The sequence below is a fragment of the Phyllostomus hastatus genome, unplaced genomic scaffold (assembly GCF_019186645.2).
Source record: "Phyllostomus hastatus isolate PE091 unplaced genomic scaffold, TTU_PhHast_1.1 phas_contig_80, whole genome shotgun sequence".
Classification (NCBI taxonomy): Eukaryota; Metazoa; Chordata; class Mammalia; order Chiroptera; family Phyllostomidae; genus Phyllostomus; species Phyllostomus hastatus.
Window position 1 is genome coordinate 22,890,330 of NW_025333960.1, and position 14,413 is coordinate 22,904,742.

Genomic DNA, 14,413 nt, shown 5'->3' on the forward strand with positions numbered 1-14,413 from the left:
TGGGCCACTGAAGACAGAGGAATTAATAATTCTCTAGTATCAGTACAAAAGTTTTCACAGAGGAGATGTGACAGAGTAGGATACGGAAAAGGCTCATCCGGTCAGACAGACTTCAGATGGCCACTGAGAACAGGATACAGAGAGCAGCATAAACACCTGGACAGTGATGGTGACAACCAGTTTTCTAGTGACCCAATCTGGCAGATCAGGTGACAGTAGCCCTCACAGAAGGGTATCTTAAAAAGTTCTATTCCTGTCATACTCCATATTTTCAAGGATGATATATTATTTAATTCTCACATCAAGCCGGTAGAGTGGGTTTTATTCTTAATCTTATGGTTCTGGGAATTTCTTGGGAAGTGGTTATATCCCAAGTCATGGAAAATACCAACTGCATCTCATATTGTGTGTGAAATATGTCTCTATAGCAAAGATTTGTTGTCTTCTCAGTATCCATTTACTACTTTCAGGATAAAAATAATATCCCAAATTCCCTTTGGGAGACCACCCACTCTCAGGTCACATGTGAAAGGCATCAAATCCATCCCTAACACCAGAGCGAGTGCTGATTGGTCTAAAGCCAGTGAGCATGCTACTTTCTTTTTGGTTACAGCAGTTGGTTCACTCATTGACCACGTGACCTAATCAGAGCTACACACAATGGGATTGCTGTTATTTTCCAAGAGACTTGAGCCTGGAAGCATGTTACCACTTTGCCAGGACATATACACCAAGAAAGAGGCCAAGGAGTGAAGAGATGCAGAGTCCATTTGAGAGATGGATGAAAATTGGGTCTTAGAGAGACCCATGGAGACCAAATCAAACCCTTCCTGAAGAGACTCCCATTCTGGACTTTTCACTTAAGTGAGCCCATAAACTCCCTTGTGGCTTAAGCCCACTTTAGTGGAGCGTGTTTTTATTTTCAATAGAAGAGAGTCCAATGTGGGGAATGATCTCTTGCTACCCTTCTATGCCATGGGGTGTTATAGGTAGAGCTTGTTCATTAGGAAGCTGTTATGCAAAACAAAGACAAAATGGAAAACTGGCAAATTGTGAGCAATTTTGTACTTTGAGAAAATATAAAGACAATGCCCCCAATATAGAGTGTGTCCTGCAGAGGTTGCTAGTTACCTACTCGGATATTCGTTCTTCTCTCTCAAACTCCTGATTATACGGGGCCCATGACCACTTTTTTAAAAAAGACTTTGTCAGATGCTTCCGTGACTCAGTGTGGCCATGTGACTAAACTCCAAACAATGGGATTGAAACAGCTCTTCCAGGTAACTTTCTGGCACGTGCTCTTTGCTTTTTTTCTTTATCCTTTCCTTCTTCCTGCTGCCTGAACTGTGGATGTGATAGGTGGAATTCTAACCACCACCTATTACTATAAGACCAGGAATCTATGCTGGAAATGGCAGAGCCATGAGCTGAAAGAAGCCTGGATTCCTAAGGACTTCACGGAGCAAGCTGTTTTACAAACCTGGCTGGCTTATACCAGAATTTTCACTTGAGAAAGAAATAAACCCCTGTGTTGTTTAAATCATTACTTTTGAGTTTTTGTTAGTGTCAACCCTAATCCAAACTAGTACTTCCTGAAGGCAGTTCTAAAAATACATTTTATAAGAAATTATTTTCTCAATTCAACTATCCAGAAACCAAAAATTGGTACAGTTAATGTATCCAAAGTCCATAAGACTTTGATATATTCTTTCAATATACATTATATAAAAATTATAACAATGTTCAGGTTAAAGTTGACACAAGACAAAAGGATTCAGTTCTTCCTGTATTCCCTGTGCCATGCTAGGTGAATGGGATTGTCAATGATAGAGATGTGAATATAGTACACAAATCTAATATAGAGTCACAAAGCAATTGAATTGTATGTTTGAAGAAAAAGTTTTTGGACATTTTAGGGTAGGGCTGCAAAGCAAGTTGCTATGCATATTATGGTCTGGGTAAGTGTTGTTTAATGGGATGAACACTGCCTGAGAGCCCCCGTCTCACAGCAGCTATCGTTCAGCTTCTGCAGGTGTTTGCCGGGGCTGAAATTAATAAATTACAGGAAATCAATGGAATTGACTTTATTTGCATCAGAGAGGTACTTTCCATTGTGTGGTGAATTTGAAAGAGAGCTACAATTTTTCAGCTTTAAAATTGGGAAGCTTAATGAATGCCATGTAATCTATGAAGATTTTTGAAATAGTTTTCTGTTTTAGTAATTTCTCCATAGTAGGTGAGTAAAATGTTCATTCCTATGTTAAAGGATATTGAGGCAGAAAAGGAAAACTAAAAAAGACCATAAGGATTGGTGATGGTGGAACTTAGGAATAGCATTTCTATTCCTTTCCCTTGGCAAATCTCCATCTATCCACACATTTATGTGTGGGAGTTAGTGGTAAATAGGATTTTTTGGTTAGTAAGTGTAATTTTCTAAGGCATATGGAAATTCCTGGAAGAAATAAATGTTTGGTGTGAGGAATACAGAGAAATAAGAGAAAAGCTAGACAAGGTAAATGTATCAGTCTGCTTTTGCTGTGTAACAAATCACTTTAAAACTTAGTGGTTTGAAACAACCACCATCTATTGAGCATATGATTCTAGGGGCTGTCAGTGCAGGCCGGGCTTTGTTTCGGTCTGGTCGTCCTTATGTGTCTGTGGCAGCCTCTGGGTTGACTGGGTGGGTCTCCTGAGCGTTGGCGGCTGTCAGTTGTCTCTCCTCTAGAAAGCTCTCATGAGCGTATTCCCACAACAGTGGCAGAGTTTGAAGAAAAAGTGGAAATCCACCCACAAGACCTCCTGAGGGTTAGTCATGGTCTAGTCTTCTGTTACTTCCACCACATGCAATTGGCCCAAGCAAATGACAAGGTTAGACCTCTTGGTGAGTGGGGCTGCGAAGGCACATTTCAAAGAGCATGGATACAGGGAAGGAAGAGAGTGGCCATTTTTTGATCCATTTACCAGAATGGATCAAAAAATTGATCCTAGTGAAGCTGAGAAAAAATAGGCTTGATTTGTTGTTGAATGAGTGAGCAGAGAAGTAGGAAGAAATAAAAAAGGGATCCACTCAAGAGAGAAATAAGGGCATCAAAAAGCAATGAGTGGTTAAAATGTGATACAAATGACAATAGGGAACCCCAAAAGACCCTTAAGCAAGACAGAAATGTAGATGAAGCAGAGGGCATGTATTAACATCCACAGAGTTATAGGGGACTTCTGGCCGAGGGCCTAGCAAGGTAACTAGAGCATTCATATCTTTGAGTTTCCAATTTAGTGATGCCAGCAGTCTCTGGACCAGCCAAATTGTGGTGGATTTATTGTTTACATTACAACTGCATTTAAAAATGAAAACATATGTCTACATATTCAATGCTTTGAAAATACCATTGAACATGCTGTAGATTTTATGTCTAGTAATAGGATACAATTTTCCTATCAAATAAAATTGCTGTTTGTTTTCTGTACTCTATATTATTATGGAAATTTCACAGTTTATCAGCTATAGTGAAGTCAACTGAAATGAGGAGGCCACTTATGTGAACTATTTTCTCCCCCCGCCCCCCAAAATCCTGATTTCCTTAATATTAATGCTAATAATGTACTTTTTTTGTTTTGTTTCAGTGCGATACAACCTGATCCAAGGGAAAAAGGCAAATGTTTTACTTTATTTATTTTTTCAGTTTCATAACATGTATTATATTTTTACATACATATGTAAGTGTGTATCGTGTCATGATATACAATTTAGTTCTTACTGGAAAAGCAAATGTTTTAAAAGCTTTCAGTTGGAATTGATAGTGTGTGAAATAACTCTAGCAAGAGAACATCTTCATGGCATCCTATCATGTCACTTTCCTCCTCCTGACTCTGTCGATAACACATACCAATAAGTAAGAGTGGCTGAGCCTGGGTTATTTGGCTGACTCCCGCTAAGTATGCCTGGTTTTGTTCCTAGTGACTGTAAGGCTAATGGTAACTTATGGTGAACTGAGCAATTCTGTGAGAAAACCCTTCTTCCAGGAGCAATTTAGATGTGTTGTTGCTTCTTCACTTGCTCTCCCCTCTCCTTCCTCCTCCTCCTGCTCCTTCTTCCCCTTCCTCTCCCTTCCCCCTTCTTCTTCTTCTCCTACTCCTTCTTCTCCTTATTATTATTATTCTTCTCCTTCTCCTTCTTTATTGCAGTGCAACAACAGCAAGTACCCAAATCCTATTAGCAGTTAGTGTGATTTCTAAGTTTGGGCTCTAGACTAACAGTGTTATAGGGTGTGTGTCACTGTCACTAGCTATGAGATGAAGTTAATAGGTGTATGTTTTGAAAAATAGAATGTTCCAATCTGGTAGTTCCTATTTTCTCTCCAAGTGTTTGTAAAGTTTTGTCCCCATTTTTGTTTTAATTTATTGTTTCAGGCTCCACTGTTTATGGACCCCTAGAAAGAGGGTAAGATTGGCTGGCAAAGCAAGGAGAAATGTGGTTGGAAGTGCAGTTCCTTCCCTGGTTAGGGGCTGGAGGATGGTCCTTTAACCTTCTAAGTCCCAGAGTTAGTAGGGAAGATATTCAGATAATGTCCACATGTGTAAAACAATATTGAAAGAAAAAAATGAATGTTTCTAGCAGTGTGTCTCTGTTATAAAATCCTGTCAATTAATCTTTGTGGCTGAGAGGATGACTTTTGAAGTTACTTTCTACCTGTTTCTAGCTGCATGACAATGGGCAGAATATCTTAAACCTCAGTCAGCCTCAAGTTTAATAATATCTCATAAGAGGGCTTTTGGCCAAGATGGAGGTGTAGGTAGACACACTGTGCCTCCTTGAACAACCAAAAGAAGAACAACAATTGAAAAGCAAAAAAAACAACCAGAACTCACAAAAATTGAACTATATGGAAGTCTGACAACCAAGGAGTTAAAGAAGAAATATTCATCCAGACTGGTGGGAGGGGTAGAGACTGGCAGCTGGGTGGAGAAGACTCACAGCAAGGCAGCAGCTGGTAGACTGGGTGGTCCCACATTCATGTGCAGATCAACTGGGAGGAACAACTGGGGAGTGAGATAGACTGTGCAACCCAGGGCTCCAGCACAGGTAAATAAAGCCTCAAACCACTGATTGCAAACACCTGTGGGGCTTGAGACAGCAGCAGGAGAAACTCCCAGCCTCACAGGAGAGCTCATTGGAGAGACTCACAGGGTTCTAGTACATACACAAATCCACCCACCTGGGAACCAGCACCAGAAGGGTTCACTTTGCTTGTAGGAAGTGACTGAAATCTGGCAGAGAACAGAGCAAGCACCATTGTTCCCTCTTGGACCCTTTCCCCACATATAGTGTCACAACGCAGCGACAAAGGGTTACCCTGCCTGGTGAACGAACACCTAAGGCTCCACCCCTCCCTACATAATAGGCATGCTGAGAAAAAAAAATGCCCCAAATGAAAGAACAGATCAAAGCACCAGAAAAAATACTAAGCGACAAAGAGATAGCCAACCTATCAGAAGCACAGTTCAAAACACTGGTTATCAGGATGCTCACAGAATTGGTTGAATTTGGTCACAAATTAGATAATAAATGAAGGCTATGTTAAGTGAAATAAGGGAAAATGTACAGGGAACCAATAGTGATGGGAAGGAAACTGGGACTCAGAATTATGGTGTGGACCAGAAGGAAGAAAGAAACATTCAAACAGAACAAACTGAAGAAATAAGAATTCAAAAAAATGAGGAGAGGCTTAGGAACCTCCAGGACATCTTTAAGTGTTCCAACATCCGAATTATAGGGGTACCAGAAAGAGAAGAGGAAGAGTAACAAATTGAAGACTTATTTGAACAAATAATGAAGGTGAATTTCCCCAATATTGCAAAGGAAATAGACTTCCAGAATGTCCAGGAAGCTCAGAGAGTCCCAAAGAAGTTGGACCCAAGGAGGAACACTCTAAGGCACATCATAATTACATTACCCAAGATTAAAAGTAAGGAGAGAATCTCAGAAGCAGCAAGAGAAAAGGAGAGAGTTGCTACAAAGGAGTTCCCATCAGACTGTCAGCTGATTTCTCAAAAGAGACCTTGCAGGCAAGAAGGGGCTAGAAAGAAGTATTCCAAGTAATGAAATGCAAGGACCTATATCCAAGATTACTCTATCCAGCAAAGCTTTCATTTAGAATGGAAGGGCAGATAAAATGCTTCTCAGTTAAGGTCAAGTTAAAGGAGTTCATCATCACCAAGCCCTTATTTTATGAAATATTAAAGGGATTTATCTAAGAAAAGAAGATTAAAAAATATGAACAGTAAAATGACAGCAAATTCACAATTAACAACTACACCTAAAACAAAAATGAAAGCAAATTAAACAAACAACTAGAACAGAAAGAGAACCACAGAAATGGAGATCACGTGGAGGGTTAGCAACAGGGGAGTGGGAGGGGGAGAGAGCGGGGAAAAGGTACAGAGAATAAGTAGCATAGGTGGTAGATAGAAAATAGACAGGGGTAGGTTAAGAATAGTATAGGAAATGTAGAAGCCAAAGAACTTTAATGTATGACCCATGGACATGAACTAACAGGGGGGAAATGTGGGTGGGAGGGGGTGTGCAGGGCAGAGGGGAATAAAGGGGGGAAAGTGGGACAACTGTAATAGCATAATCAATAAAATTTATTTAAAAATAATATCTCATAAGATTGTGGCACAACAATACAAAAAAGATTGTGGCAAAGATAAAATTAGATCATGCATTTGGTGCACAGTGCTTGCCACACAGTAGGTGCTCAGTGTTGATGTTGTCATCATTGTCATTGTCATGAATTGGACTCTTCACATCCATTTCATCATTCTAGCATTTAATGTCAAAGTCCACTGATCTGGCTTCATCTCTTATAGGATGTTGACTAGTAGGTGCTAGGTGCATAGTAGGCCCTCAACAAGTTCTTGAGGAATAAGAAAATGAGTTTATTATTATATTATAGTATATTTACAGTGGTATGTATATGTGTGTCCTCTTTGAAGGATTTAGCTCCAATAAGTTGGTAAATACTATTGATGACACAAATGACTGGCCACCAAAGATTCTTTGTAGTGGGGATGTATTTATGTGTTTGAAAATTCTAAATGGGAACCTAATAACTGGTGGATAAAAGCTGCCACTCCCTGGCATCCAGGCCCTCATTGGCTTATCTGTGTCTCATCACCTAAGGTTGCTCCAAAGCCCTCCCTGGGAAATTTTAGGGCTCAGAGGAACAAGGAGAAAACAATTGCCCTAAAGGATCATAAAAATTAATGTCTTTACAGTTTACTCTTTGACTGTTTTAATAATGCTTGAAATTTTTTTTTAAAAAAGGGCAATGTTTATAGCTACCAAGCTGAATTTCAGACAAAGTAAAAGTATACATCACATAATTCCAGACAAGTCAGTCACCAGCACCTGGTGATCAGATGCCCTGCTTTTCAGAGAAAGAATCAAAGGGAACATCTTAAAATTATGAAGTACAGAAAACATTAAGTTTGTGTTCAAATTTACAGAAGTCTCTGACTTTCCGCACTCTGGTCTCTAATCACCCCATTTCCTATGACTTCCTGGGGTGTTATCTTCTTTCTAATTGGTGCAGTCTCCTCAGTGTCCCTAATTAGACAGTCTCCTCTTGCTTTTAGTGACCTTTCTCCTCTCCTTGTTTAAATCCTATACATCTTTCTAGTCCTAAGACAAATTTTATCTCTTGTAGGATATAGTTTCCTACTACTCTCTCCCTTATTTAGATCCACACACTGTAGCATTTAATTGTTTTGTGTTAGCTTTTTTCTTCCTAAATAGGTCACATTCTCCTTGAGGGCAAAGATTATGCTTTAGTTTCCCTTGTTTCTCACTCTGATCCTCTCCAAGTGATAGATACAGAGTAGGTGTTGATTAAATATTTGTTGATTGATTTCCTGCAAAGGGGTAGCTGCAAACTAAAGTTAAAGCACTAAACAAACCAAGGCAGTGATCTGAATCTCCCTTTGGGAAGATACTCTTTGGGGAATGGAAAAAATTCTTCAAAGAGCCCTGTCAGCTAATGTTCTTCTTTGAATACCCTTTTAATGAGGTATCACGTGAGCGTGGTGCAGGCGGCAGGAGTGGCTGTTCTCTCCTAGAGGCCATGGGATGGGTTACCAAGGACTTCCCGGGGCGCAGGGACTCTGAGGCACCCAGCATGTGAGTGGGGTGTAAATAGAAAATAGAATTGTAATGCATGTACATTTCTGCTGGCACCCAAGTCTCTCTTGGGGGTTGATAATATTTTAAGTTGGAGTGGGGAAAGCTGATAAAAAAAATGCTGTCTGAGCTTGGCAGTGGTGAAAGGTGGTGACTGAGAATTAGCCTTTTCACAATTTACTGAGAATTTAACAGCTTCTTTCCAGGTGCCCCTAAACAATTCTGGCTAAGATTAAAGCTTGGGGCTCTAACGCAAGGGAAACAAACAAGAGGCATAGTAAGTAGCAGGATTAGGATAAATGGGTGCAGGAGGAGGACAGTTGCTTCTTCCTCTTCTCTGGAGAGAGAAAGGATGTGTGGAGAGATGGAGGTCTGTGGGAACACACACACTTCAGAGTGTGGTTATGATGAGTGGCTGAGGAACATGCAGACGTTAAAACCACTGCTATGGGTTGATGCACATGCCCTTCTGATAGCTTGGCGATCATACAACACAGAATTTGAGAATTTAAGGCAGGGGATAATTTCCTTGTTCGAGCTAATTGAATAAGTATCATTAAGTCATTCAGCTGAATATTCAATAAGGAGGGAAAGCCAAGTATTCTCAGGTCTATAAAAATCGGAGATGACCTCTAACAGACACAGGCATCAACTACAGTGTTAGGAGATGCTGCTGAACATTCACATGACTTGGTTGGCTAACTTTTGGCAGGAGTTACCTGGGAAGTCAACACAGATTGCTTATTTATAAGATGGAATGGTCCCTTACATAGATACTATAATTTTTAAGTGAAAGTTTTATTCCCACTCTGGGCCCAAAGTATTTCCTTTTATAAAATCACTATTTTAAAAATAATTCTTTTGAAATTATAATGGAACACATGAAAAAGTGGATATATGCACACACTTCCTTTTCCTTCATTTCTCCTCTTGAATCCTTGACTTTCGCTTCTGCCTAACATCTCTCAGTATGATTCCTATATCTCTTCCTGGGGAGTTTCACTTCCCTCTTCTGATGAGTCTCACCCATGGATTCTTAACTGTTGTGAGCCATTAGTGTCCCACAGATTTACCTGGGAAACTACTGGGGTGACACTGAAACAGGAAAAGCAGATGAGGAGAAGAAATGACGTTTTTGATGGAAAAGGCGTAACTAGTGTTTGGATGGTTGGGTATGCGCTGAACTGCCTGCAGTTGTCATGGGATCCCAGGAGATGTTCACAGCAGGGGATATTTTAGACCAATTGCTAGTGTTGTTTTACTAAAGCTCTGCTTGGCAGTCTGGCTGTGGGGGAGTGGGGGAGGTCTCCCAACTGGAAAACAATCAGATGCGATTTTTCCTCATCACCCAATTGAGAAGGAAGAGGGCAAAGTAGAAAGGATGGAAGGCACAGGGTAAAGCAAAGAGGGGCGATGGTGGGAGAGAGGACCCCACCTCAGTAACTCTCCTGTGTGAGTTCAAGAGTCTGCTATTGTCAATCAAATACAGCATAAGGAATATAGTCAATAATATTGTAGTAACTATGAATAGTGCCAGGATGGGTTTTGGAAATGTCAGAGGGAACATCTTATAAAGTATATGATTGTTTAACTACTATGTTCTATGCCTAAAACTAATACAAAATAATATTGAATGTAAACTGTAATTGAAAAATTAAATTAAAAACAAACAAAAACCCCCCCACAGTCTACTAGGTCTGTGGTTTCCAAGTACAGTCGAATGTCCCCAAGAGACCCTGGGGAGTCTGTGAAACTCTCTCTTTTCTAACCATCTATGTGTAGGAGAGTAGATTTCCTTAAAATACATCGCTTAAGACAACATATTGCAAAAAGTTGAATGCAGAGGCAGATAAGAGAACATAGTTATCTTTTACTAATATAGATGTATGGTGTTATACAAAAATGTATAATACTGTATGTCTTCTCCCTATTCTTTTGTTTTTGAAAACATAGCTTTCTTATAAAATAAAAATTCTATTTATGTTATCTAAGTATTCTTTATGTTAACATATAGTAACTTTATTGTTCCTTTAAAATAAACTACTACATGAATATTTATAATTTTCTGGTTTAATTTTTAATATGGTCAATATAGATAGACATAACTCACATGAACAAAAGATCTTTGGGGTTCTCAAGAACTGTTAAGAATGTAAATGAGGTCTCTCAGAGAAGGTGAATACATTTCAGAGACATGTTAACTCTGGAAAGATTAGCCTTTCCTCTCTAAACCAATAGCTTGATTTTACTCTCAAGCCAAGTGTCTCAGGTGAGGTGCATGTATTCCAGGGAGTTTAGTTTCTGTATTTCGCAGCCCTGTTTGATCACAGCACATGCTTCCTCATTGACTTGAACCCAGTGGCATCACCTACCTCATGTTTTCCTTCTTCCTGTGGGTGTCTACAGGAAGTGCTCCACACTGCTTTGTACAATATAAACGGGAGGACGTGTGCTTAGTCCAGAGATTTAATCAAGAAATAAAAGTGAAGAGACTCAAGTTTTGGTTGTGGTCTTCCTATTAGCTTCAGAATGAGCATATAATTAACATAAAGAATGGGTGAACTCATGTCTTAAAAAAATGAATAATTGTAGGTCATTTTGCCATGAAGTTGTGAACTAAAGGAACTCTTTAAATGTATATGCATTCCTGGCTGCAGTGCTTTTCAGAGTGGAGATGGAGGACCTCAGCTTGACCAGTGAGGAAGAGGCATTGAGTTATATACAGATATAACCGATCTAGCAGAGCATGGCTTTATTCTGTGGGCAGGTAGACTGGAATTGAAACGCAGGACTTGGCGGACTTACCCACCCAACACAGGCATGTCTGGAAAAAGCAGGCCTCCCCTCTCAGACAGACCCTTTTAGCAGGTGGCAGAGAGAGGAGAGTTGAGTCAACATCCCCAGATGATTTCCCAATTAGTTTTCTTAGTCTTTCTTTCCCAGTGAGGATGGAGAGAGAATGTGCAGAGAGGTAAAGCATGTTAATGCTGGTGCAGCTCCCTCTTTGTGGGACTAAGAACAAACATTAATCCAAACACACTCCTTCATTTATTCAAAGATACTGAGTGCCTGCTCCGTGGCAGCTGCTGTGCTAGTTGCTGCTTCTGAGAGAGCCAGCTTTGAGGAGGGAGTTTGTATTAGGCTGTCAAGGAGCTAGCTTGGAGGCACAGGGCTGGCCTGTTTGTAGTCTAAAGAAAGCCAAGGCTTGATATCCAGGATTGCATAATAAATGCCAGATGGGAGGGGTCAGAGATGGGCATCAAGGTCTAGCCTATAGATCCATCAACTCAGAGCTGGGGCAACAGGTCAGCACCTCAAATATGTGAAGAACAAGCAAGGGGGGGCGGTCATCTGGACAGTTGTATTGCTCCTGGGTACAAGCTTACAGCTTACCCATAGGAACTGGCAGGTGATTTGTTGGCAGAAGAATAAGACTTGTTTAAGGGACCAAAGATAGAGTGATTAGGGTTGGATCTCAGAGAGAGAATTTGTCACCTACCTACTACATGCTAGATGCAGGCACTCTTCCCAGTATGGTTTTGAGTTTCCAAGTCTCCGAGTTCCTAAGGCCTCTTCTGGAGGATAAAGTTAGGGGCACTTGATGGTCTTCAACGCCCATGGTAGCTTGGGTACTGCCATTGTTTATCATCACAGCTGTGGCCAGCCTTAAGTTCCTCCAGCACATGTGCGCATGCTCTGCTCTGCCCTCCCTGTACCTCCATTTCTCAGGAGGTTGCCCCTCTTCTTGTTCTCTTCTAAGCACCACTCTCCTAGCTCCAGGGTTTGAGAGTTCAGGTCATCCCTCCTCACCCTAACTAATTACAACTCTTTGATGATCAAAGGATCTTGCTCTTTGCATTTTACTGTGGCCTCCACTGAAACCCTTGGAATGTGTCCCACAAAATCAGACTGTGGGGGTCATTAAAGGGCACATATGGTGACACATCAGCTGTATTCTTCTTTTTTTAATTTGTTTTTTTAATGAACAGATGTCAGTGTTTTTAAAAAAATATCTATTGAATTTAGAGAGAGAGAGAGAGAGAGAGAGAGAGAGAGAGAGAGGAAGGAAGCAAGAGACAGAGAAACATTGATTTGCTGTTCCACTTATTTATGCATTCATTGGTTGATTCTTGTATGCGTCCTGACTGGGGATTGAACCCACAACCTTGGTTTCTGGGATGGTACTCTAACCAATTGAACTACCTGGTTAAGGCTCAGCTGTATTCTTTACTCACTCTGAACCAGGGCCTGAAGATGAATTGTATATAAGGTGATCACATAATCTGTGCAAACTGACAATTTTGAGTGTAAATGGACATGCTATGACTCATCATGCTAGAACAACAGAGGTGTATAACAGTTTTCTTTCTGGACTTTTCTCTAGTATGCCTGATTTTTTAGGGATAGTGGTCAGATGCCGAACTATTAGTCTGACAATTTCCTTCGTATTATCTCCCAAGAAGGAATTCTCATGCAAATTCCACTCCTGTTGACTTGCTTGGTAAAATAATAACAATAGATAACATCTATATAGTGCTTACCATAAGTTAAGCACTATTGTGTGTGTTTTTACACTTAACTTATTCAATCCTCATATCCCTCTTGAGACTAGAATTCTATTTTTATTTTCATTTACAAATGAAAACACACACACAAACAAACAAACAAGAATGCCAGAGTTTAAATAGCTTGTTCAAGTTTGTATAGCCAGTAAGCAGCAGAGCCAGGATTTGAACCCAAGGCCTGGAAATTTAGTCTAATCCACATTTATTGAGGGCCTTCTACATGCTTGAAAGTGTTCTAGGTATGGTGGTGCCAAAGTGAATGGATATGATGCCTGCTTATGGTTCAGTTCCCCAACAGAGAGGGTCAATCAGGCTCACCCTTGTAGAAGGAAAAGAATGCATAGAGTGTCCCGTAGAGAGGGCCGGCCATAGCCTCATGTAACCTGCAGTTTTATATTCAGCTTGCAGGTCATCTACTTGGGTGGCTACTGCCAAGCTACCTTGGTTTTCAGTTCTCAGATTTCCTTATTATGGGCTGTCCTTTGAACCCATAATCAAAATCCTTCAATCAGAGGCAGTGGTCCCAAAGTAATGCGCACTATTTAGGAAGCTGCCAAGGAATGCTCTTAACAGGCAAGGAGGGTTAGTCAGAACATGCTGGTTGCTCTGACTCCAATTGTCAATATCTCGTGCCTTCTTGTTTGGGGGTGCTCTGGCTTTGCAGAAAAAAAAAGATGGGAGCAGAGTCTCCAGGGACAATATTGTTTCAATATACGTCCCCCCAAAGTATGATATACTCATGTGATGACTATATTCCATTTGGGACTATCTTGGTTATGGTCTCCTGTAAGAATACATAATGTTGAAACATGAATATTTGCATAGAACAAGGGGAAGGTTTTAATCTTGTTGTAGCACAAAGAGGGTTTTTTTTGTTTTTGTTTTTGTTGGTTTTTGTTTTTTTTTGGCCAGGAGCACAGTTGTGAGAAACAGAGTGCTTATTGTTTAGCAAGTCAGGGCCCTGTACTGGCCAAGGAAATGCTGATGAAGTAGTTACACTCTGCAGAGGGGTGAGAGGTGTGAGGTGTGCATGAGAAAATAAAAGAGCAAATGGGTTCTCTTTAAGACATCCTTCCAATGGTGCAAAGGCAATGGTGTGCATGTGCCTGCATGTGCATTTGAAATGAGAAAAATTACAAAAAACCAATAAGGAGCTCCAGTGCCCGGACCCCCCCAGCTCAATGGTATTGTTCTATCTGCTTTGACCTATCAGTGCTGTGCTATGTGCAAAGCACATAGACATTCCTTCTTATCCGAGTCCTGCCTCCCATTTGTTATAATTGAAAAACTCTGAAGGAAGTTAGGATGTGAAAACAGTATTTCCAAATAGGGCATTTCTCAAGCATAGTTTTCCCTAAATGAAGAACTATCTAGCATGTTGAAGTTAACCTATTATCCAACTACACTGAGTGCTGCTTGTTGAGTGCTTGACCCGATGAACACTTTGTAGGGGTCAGGGGTTGGCTGGTGACTAAAGTCACCCCAGACATCTCTCATCCTCATACCAATTCTCAGATGGGAAGAGTAAGGCTCAGAGTGAAGACAGTTTCTCATCGTAGTAGATCCAAGATCCAAGTCCAAGCTGGTCAGATTGCATCAATGTGCCATGAGCCTACTCTCTATCTTCCTGTGCATGCTGAGAGGACCCTTGGAGAAAATTCTTATTGATATG